Here is a 9,022-nt window from a genome sequence, read left to right on the forward strand (position 1 = left end):
ACTCAATATTCCTATGCACATGGAGCGTACAAACTAGTAAGGAGAAACAGGCAATAAACAAACAATTTAAATCTATAGCCTGTCATATGATGATAAAGATTATGGAAAAATTCTAGCAGGGAAGAACAGTAAAGAGGGCAAAGGCCAGGGTACTATTGTTAATAGGATGCTCAAACAAGATCTCACTAACAAAGTGCCATTTGTGTGAAAATCTGAAGGAGAAATAAAATAAATGAATCATGCAGAGATTTGGCTAAAGAGCATTTGAGATTTAGAAAATGAGCCAGACAGAATCCATGAGACAGGCACATGCCTGGCAAGGAAGCCAGTATGATTTGGGAGGGAATAGGATGTGAGGTTAGAGGAAAAAGAGAGGGCCAAAGAATGAAAATTCTTGTAGGTGACTTCTTGTAAATTCCTTGGCTTTTATTCTCGCAAAGATGAGAAACTGTGAGGAGTTTGAGAAGAATGAGATTATTTGTCTTATATTTTTAACGGATCACTCTGACAGTGTTCGTTTGAGAATAGACTCTAGTGGGCTAAGAGTAGAAGCTGACACAGTGATAAAGTCTGGTGCTTTATTTTTGCAGCTTATATATGCTGGAATTTTATCTTGCCAAGTATTGCCTTATGTTGCTACTTATTTACAGCTGCATAAAATCCTTTTCCACAATGGCATCACCTGATGTTCTGTGGTTTTCTTCTATATTACAACGGATAAAAGATATGGCTCCCTTGAGGAAAGATAAATGACAAAGGTGAGTGGCAAGGTAATTACAGAAAGGTTCTCTCTATGTTTTATAAGCTTTAATTAAGTCCTACAATATCCTTCTCTAATGCACAAATACTGTGAAACCAATTTTGTAGAGGGTGAAATTGAGGCAAGCTGAAAAGTAACCAATCAAAAAAGTTCCAAGATCGGAATAGTTTTTCTCTATGGAAAATATGTGCATCCTTTTTTTAAGGATGAAAACCTTGTTTCTATCTCCATCAGTTTTTCTTACTATTTTCTTGATGCTTTGTTTTTGGCTGACAGACTTTCTTTTCCAGGAGATAATTAGGAAGTAGAGTCATGTGAGAAGCTGAACTGAGCTCTAGTGGTCATAACATGGTAGGTAAACTGTTGGAGATTAATTGCTTGCTGACACTGTCACTGCTGAGCACTCAGAATGTCTTAGCTTTACTGGTTTCATTAAATGTGCAGTAAGAAAATTGTTTGGGCTATTGAAAAATTATTCATGTAGCTGAAGGAAAAGTAAGGATGTGAAGAAGCAAAGTTAGTGGCAAATCCCAGATATTTTAAGGTGTTTCATCGTGAGAGGCAGTTTAAATAATATAAAAGACATGTAAAGAATACTGACTATTGATTTTTTCCAGATTTTGATTCATTTTATAAAAATATTTTGAGGAACATGTCTTTTTTGTTGAGATCTGTGTTGTGCACATGGGAGATAAGAACGTAAACTAAGGTCATAGTTCAGAGCAGAAGCAAACAAGTCAACTACCTTGTATTTAAATGTAGCTTCTACCACTCAATGTTTGTAATACCTTGTAAACACTACTAGACCTCTTTGTGTCTCATCTGTTCATCTATGAAATAATAATAATTATTAACATCTTACTGAGTTTTGTAAGACAGAAATAGATAATATATATTCTTAGAACAAATATAATAAGAGCTCAATAAGTGTTATACGATTGGTATTATTGTCATATTCATATAAGGCATGTCCCTGCCTCAAGAAGTTTGTATTCTATCCTGAACTATAAAAATAAGGCCTTTCAAAGAAAATGTGACGTATGTGATAAAGCAGGTGGTTCTACAGAAGTTCAAATAGGAAAGGATGAGTAATCTGGTACAATGGCCAGAGAATGATGTAGAAGGCTTTAGTTGTGAGCCAAGCCTTGAAAAAAATGTATTAGAACTGTGGTTCCAACAGATACAGTTCAAGGAGAATGGCAGCTCAGAGGACAGAAGGAACCTGTGTAAAACTGAAAAAGCTGCAGTGAGTTTTCACATTTTATAAGAGAGAGGTAAAATAAGATCCTATGTTAAGGTATGACTCGACTATGGAGAACACAAAAGGCCACATAGGTGACTTAGAACATTGGAAGCTTTTGAGGAGATCTCACTTTATTTAAGAAGTGCTTACAAAATAAAATGGCAGCAGAGGCCAGGAGAGATGCCTAGTTGCAGTCTGAGTGAGCCAGTATGGGGTTGATTCAATAAAAACCTTCCAATTGTGAGCAGCCAAAGCTACAATGAAGGCAGTGGGACAAAAACAATTGTTTAAGTTTTCCTAAAAATTACTAAAGACTATAATAACAGATTAGATATAGGGGAAGACACCGAGGAAGCCTGGGATGAGTGACAGTGGCTCCAAAATTTTAGATAAACTGGAAAATGTTGACAGAGACTGGGAAAATATCAGGAGTCACGGGAAGAAGGGGGTGAGCTGGACAGGTTGGTCAGTTAAAATTTGGAAATGTTAAGATTACTATGACGTTGGAGATTCAAGTGGAAATTGACATCCATTGGACTGGAGTTCAGGAAAAGTAAGATAGATATACAAAATAATATGAAAAAGATATAGAGTTTCTATCATGTATTCAAAGTAAAATAGTTTCAACATGTTTCCAGATAGATTTGTTTTATTATAACATTCAGAAAAGGATGGAAAAACCAGTTAAGTCTAATTATAACCTATGAACATGGGAAAAATTCATTGTTACATTAAGCAAGAAGTCAAAAAATAACAAATACTTAACCAAAAGTTCTCTACTGTAAACCCACTTTTCTTCTTTCTTAACCTAACATCTATGTATAAACTAAATCAAGCAGCTGAATGGGAGGATCTCTTGAGCCCAGGAGTTCCAGGCTGCAGTGAGCTATAATCGTTATAATCATGTCACTGCACTCCAGCCTGGACAACAGACAAAGACCCATCTCTTAAAAAAAAAAAAAAAAAAAAAAAAAGGATAGAACTTTTATTTTTAATTCAGAACCAACCATTCTTTCATCTCTTAAGAACTTAAATTCTATTAAGTAGCTGGGACTGGAAGAATAAATTGCATAAATCTATTTGGAGAAGTAACATGGAAAATTACAGTGTCACAGCCATTATTTCCTTACATTTTATTGGTTGCGATCTCCACAGAGGATTTAAATAATTGAATTCTTTACTTTTTTAAAATTTGTATTTATTTATTTTGGGATGGAGCTTTGCCTTGTTGCCTAGGCTTGAATGCAATGGCGCGATCTTGGCTCACTGCAACCTCCACCTCCTGGGTTCAAGCGATTCTCCTGCCTCAGTCTCCAGGTGCTGGCCACCATGACCAGCTAATTTTTGTCTTTTTTGTAGCAGCGGGGTTTCACCCTGTTGACCATGCTGGTCTCAAACTCCTGACCTCAGATGACCCACCTGCCTCGGCTTCCCAAAGTGCTGGGATTACAGGCATGAGTCACCATGCCCAGCTGAATTTGTTACATTTTAAGAAAGTAGTTCTGCCCTATGAGACTTTGAAGCAGAGGTGCAGGTGAATGGAGGAGATACAGTGCTTTACACTAAATGGATCCAGCCAGCTATGGTTTCCAAGCTCTTGAGCCTGCTCTTTACGGTTTCCTTTAAAATGGTTATGTCTGCTCTGGGAAGGTAATGCCAATAATCAAGTTTATTAGATGTGTACATAATTAAAGTTAATAGTCCTTGAGAAGTGTCTTGAGGGCCCTTCAATGAGGAAAGGACATGAGATTTCAAGGCATGGGCTTCATAAAATCTCCTTTGGTTACTCAGATACATCCTGTAGTTTCTTTTTGTTTCAGGGTGAATTTGAGGGTACTTAGACAATTAGAACGTTACTGTGAATACATCCCTAAATTTATTGTTTATTATCATGTAATATACCTTATTAAAATCTCCTTGCAAATTTTCAAATTATTTCTAATGCACATAGAAAATATGGCGGATTTTTAAATATTTGGGATACCAAATTGATTAAGAATGTTAAATTCAATATTGACAAATAATATGAATTAAAATATGTAAAATTTAAAGACTGTTTCAAACATGCCCTAAGCATTAAAATTTTCCTAAACTTTTTGTGAATCCCATTTTAAAAGTTGAGAATGAAGGAATTCTATTTTATGCTGATAAAAATCGATTGGAGTTCTCATACAAAGGTGGTCCCTCCCTTCACAAATTTAGTTGGGAAATTTCAAACACCATTCTGTGAGGATGCCAGGAATTATTAACTTCAAACTTTTCAGTCCCATCTCACACACATATCTTCACACAAAAAACTAAAGCACACAGTTACAGCAGATGTCACATAGCTAACAGCTGTGATCCTGGGATGTAAAATGTGACTTATATTAAAGGCTCTTTAAATATGCCCTTTGGTTTTGTCATCATTTGAAATTTTTTACTGGTTAACTTTTTCCAAAGTGGCAGGTTCTTTCTATGGGTTTACTGTGAACTCTCTCATGATTCTCTATCCACCTCTTTAACTCTCTTCTCTTCTCACTACTGTACATTTTTATTGATTACTTACATGGAGTATTTAGCTGTCTTTTTGTGTTTTGATCATCCTCTGTATATCAGAGATTAAGCTCACACTCAATAGTACTTACAAATTTATTTCCGATTATAAAATGATTTCCTGCCAATGATGAATTCTGGCATTATGTATTAAAATAGCAATTCGTATTTTTCTTTTCCCTACAAAATGTTTAAGTATAACGTCATTCACATTACTTTATTAGGAATCTGGCTAAATATATTGCTTTACATTAGTGCAGTACAGCTCTGGACAAACTGTTTTTTCTCTTTTTAACTTCCTGGAATTTGGGGAAATATGGTTGCTCACACAATGAGTCTGGTCTTTTGTTTTCTAAATGTCCAATATGCTCAAAAATGCACTGAAATCATTTAATGTAATATTTAAGCCCATTTATACTGACATTGCCTGAATGAATATGAAAATTATTTGCATTTCAGCTGAATATCCTCACAGTTTTAGTCTACAAATTCTAAGACCCGTATAGTATTAAAATTTTCCCATGTGATAAAGCAAGAAAAAATAGCTGTAAGTGAGAATTATAAAATGCAAGTATGTGGTACTGTCTTGGTCCATTTGTGTTGTTGTAAAAGAACACTTGAGGATAGGTAATTTATAAAGAAAATATATTTATTTGACTCACAGTCCTGCAGGCTGTAAAAGAAAAATGGCACTAACATCTGCTTCCAGTGAGGGCTTCAGACTGCTCTCACTCATGCTGGAAAGCCAAGAGGAACCAGCATGTGCAGAGATCACATGAGAAAAGCAGAGAGATGGGGAGAAAAGTGCTAGACTCTTTTAAACAACCAGCTCTCACAGGAACTAGCTGAGCTAAAATTCACTCAACACTCCACCTCCCAGAAAATTTTTCAATGGATACTAGTAATTGAGTTTCTACACTGAGATAAAAAAAAGGAACAGTTTGTTATACCAGAGTATTTCAAAGTAAATAGCACAGAAATATATGTGATTGTTTCTAGATGCTAAGTAGTAAGTACTTTTGATCACGAAATGAAAAACCAGGTGGCAAAAAACACCCTACAAGGGATTATGAGAAACCAGACCAATACAAGAAATTGAGAAAAATCTGGATCTATGCTTAATATTTCATATATATGTTTTTAAATTAATGAATAATATTTCCACATTTTATGGGGTACATGAAATATTTTGTTAATTGCATAGAATGTGTAATAATCGTCAGGATATTTAGGTTATCTATCACCTCAAGTGTTTATCATTTCTGTGTTGAGAACATTTCAAGTTCTCTCTCCTAGCTCTTTTGAAAAAAAGCATTATTATTAACTATAGCCACCATACTCTGATATCAAACATTAGAACTTATTTCTTCTATTTAACTATATATTTGTACCCATTAACTAAGGAAGAGCTGGAGAGACAAGTGGTGGATCAGGTAAAGAGCCAGGAGCAGCTGGCTGCGGAGCTTGCAGAGTACACCACGAAGATCGCACTCCTGGAAGAGGCACAGAGGCGCAAGGAGCACGGGGGCGCATGGAGGATGAAGTTGAAGAGTGGCAGCACAGAGCCAGAGTAGCCCAGGATAACCTGGTGAAGACCAAGGAGGAGCTGCACCTGGTGATGACGGCACCCCCGCCCCCGCCGCCCCTCGTATAGAAGACAGTGAGCTACCATGTCCAAGACCTCTTGCAGGACGAGAGCTCGGAGCCCACTGACTACACAGAGCGGAGCTGTCTAGCGAGGGCATCCGGGATAACCGAAACGAGGAGAAACACATCACCAAAGCGGAGAACGAGCGCGTGCAGCGGCCTCTGCTGATGCTGAGCGGCGAGCTGTCCCAGGCCCAAAGTGAGAATAAGAGGACTCATAATTACATCATCCACAATGAGAACATGAGGCAAGGTCGGGACAAGTACAAGACGTTGCTGCAGATCCGGCAGGGCAACACCAAGCAGTGCATCGACCAGTTCGAGGCCATGTAATGGCCAGGCCAGGACCGAGGGCAGAGAGACGCTCTGCTGCGGGCGCTGCCGCCCTCACCGCCAGCCTCCTCACGCTTGTGTCTTTAGTGCTCCAAGTCTAGGAACCTCCTCATCAGATCTCAGTTCCTTTTAAAAGCAGTTACCCAAGAGAAACGTCCTGGTCTGAGAAGCAGTGGAGGCGTCCTGGTTTGTTTTCCCCGATTGTATCACGGTTCCAAGCAGGCCAGATTCTGGCTATTATTCTCCAATCACCTCCTGTGTTGTGCTGGGAGCCGGACTGATTGAATTAAGGAAAATGCCTGTAAAGTCTGAGTAACAAACTTCATGCTGGCCAGTATGATACAAGATTCAATATCATTAAAGGAAACCATGTCGTGGCTTACACCTGTGCCATACTTTTTCTGTATTTGAAATAAGCGCAAATTGATGGATTTTTTGTTTTTAATTTATATGAAGGATCCATCTTTGTATATTTACGTGCTTTTAGGGGTAAAATTTTTGGAAATTGAGTCTGAGGCACTCTTGAACACACACAATGATTCTTTCCTCCCGTCACTCCACGCAGCTGGCAGAGATCGCAGTGGTCACCAGCGTAAGCGGCCTAGGACACTCGGATAAATTTGAAAATATATATATATATATATTTTGTTGTTGCTGAACAGTTAGAAGAATACATTGTTGGACTTATACACCTAATTAATGATCAGCTATATAGTATTTATATGCAAGTGATAATACAGATTTGTAAAACATTAATTTTAAACAGGGAAAGTTTTGTTCTGTATATTTTGTTACCTTCACAAAATAAAAGAATTACATGTTAAAAACCAAAAAAAAAAAAAGGAAAAGATGTCAAAATGACAGAAGTTTTTACCTATCTATAACAAACTTGAACGTAAACAATTTAAATTTCACAATTAAAAATTGACTGGCTGAATGGATTAAGGAAAAAAAAAAAAAAAAAACAAGACCCAATTACATGCTGCCCACAGAGCTTCTTTCCACCTGTGAAGACACACATCGACTAAAAGTGGAGAAATGAAAAAAAAAAAAAAAAAAAAATCCACAAAAACGGAAATGAAAAGCATCTGAGAATAGCTATACTTAATATAACAAAATTTAAACCTAAAGGTACAAAAAGAGACAAAGAATGTCATTATACAGATTTAAAAAGTCAATTCAGCAAATAATATAATAATGGTAAATATATATGCACTTAAAACTAGAGCACCCAGGTATATAAGCACGTATTATTAAAGCTAAAGAAAGAAATCGTCTCTAACACAATAATAGTTGTGGACTACAACATCCTGTTTTTAGCATTGGACAGACAATGTAAACAGAAAATCAACAAAGAATTATTGGACCTAATCTGCATTTTAGGCCAAATGGACCTAAAATATATTAACACAACATTTCATCCAACAGCTCCAAAATATGCCTTCTTCTCGAAAGCACATAGAACATTCTCCAGGATAGATCATATATTAGGCCATGAAAAAAGTCTCAACAATTTTTTAAAATAGAAATTACATCAAATATATTGTCAGACCACATAGACTAGAACTAGAAATAATAACTAGACAATTTTAGGAACTGTACAAATACCTGGAAATTAAACAATATGCTCCTGAATGACCAATGGGTCAAGGAAGAAATTAAGAAATAAATTTTATCGGACATGGTGGTGTGCAACTGTAACCCCAGCTACTCCAGAGATTGAGGCAGGAGAATCACTTCAACCTGGGTGGCAGAGGTTGCAGTGAGCTGAGATCGCGCGCCACTGCACACTCCAGCTTGGGCTAAGGAGCAAGACTCCATCTCAAAAAAAAAAAAAAAAAAAAAAAAAGAAAAGAAATTTTAAAAATTCTTGAAAATAATGAAATATACCCAAACCTATAAGATATAGGAAATGTAGTGCTGAGGGAGTTTTATAGCAATATTGGCCTATGTTAACAGTTAGAAAGATTTCAATTAAATTATCTAACAATGCACTTCAAGATACAATAAAAGAAAGAATAATCCAATCCCAAGTTTACGAGACAAAAAGAAATATAAAGACTTAGAGTGGAACTAAGTGAAGTGGAGACTATAAAATAGTACAAATAATCAATAAAATAATTTTTGAAAAGATGAACAAAATTGACAAATTAGTATTAAAATCACAACAAAAAAGAGAGAAGACTCAAATAAATAAAATTAGAAATTAAAAAAAGAGACATCATTACTGATCATACAGAAATAAAAAGGATTATTAGAAACTATTATGAATAATCATATGTTAACAAATTCAGAAACCTAGAGGAAATGGAAAAACTCCTAGACACATATAACCTACCAGGACTGAACTAGGAAGAAACATAAAATAAAAAGACTAATAATAAGTAACAAGATTGAATCAGTAATAAAAGATTAACAGAGAAAAGCCCAGGACTGAATAGCTTTAATGCTGAATCCTACCAAAAATTTAAAGAACTAACACCAATATTTCTTAAACTCTTCCA

The 9,022-nt window shown here is 36.1% G+C and overlaps 1 pseudogene; it reads left to right on the top strand.

Moving 5' to 3' along the window:
- Positions 1-1,844: 1,844 nt before the first annotated feature.
- Positions 1,845-6,518, top strand: LOC104660693 (annotated as a pseudogene).
- The last annotated feature ends 2,504 nt before the right edge of the window (positions 6,519-9,022 follow it).

This window comes from Rhinopithecus roxellana, chromosome 1, assembly GCF_007565055.1.
Source record: "Rhinopithecus roxellana isolate Shanxi Qingling chromosome 1, ASM756505v1, whole genome shotgun sequence".
In the NCBI taxonomy this organism is placed as follows: Eukaryota; Metazoa; Chordata; class Mammalia; order Primates; family Cercopithecidae; genus Rhinopithecus; species Rhinopithecus roxellana.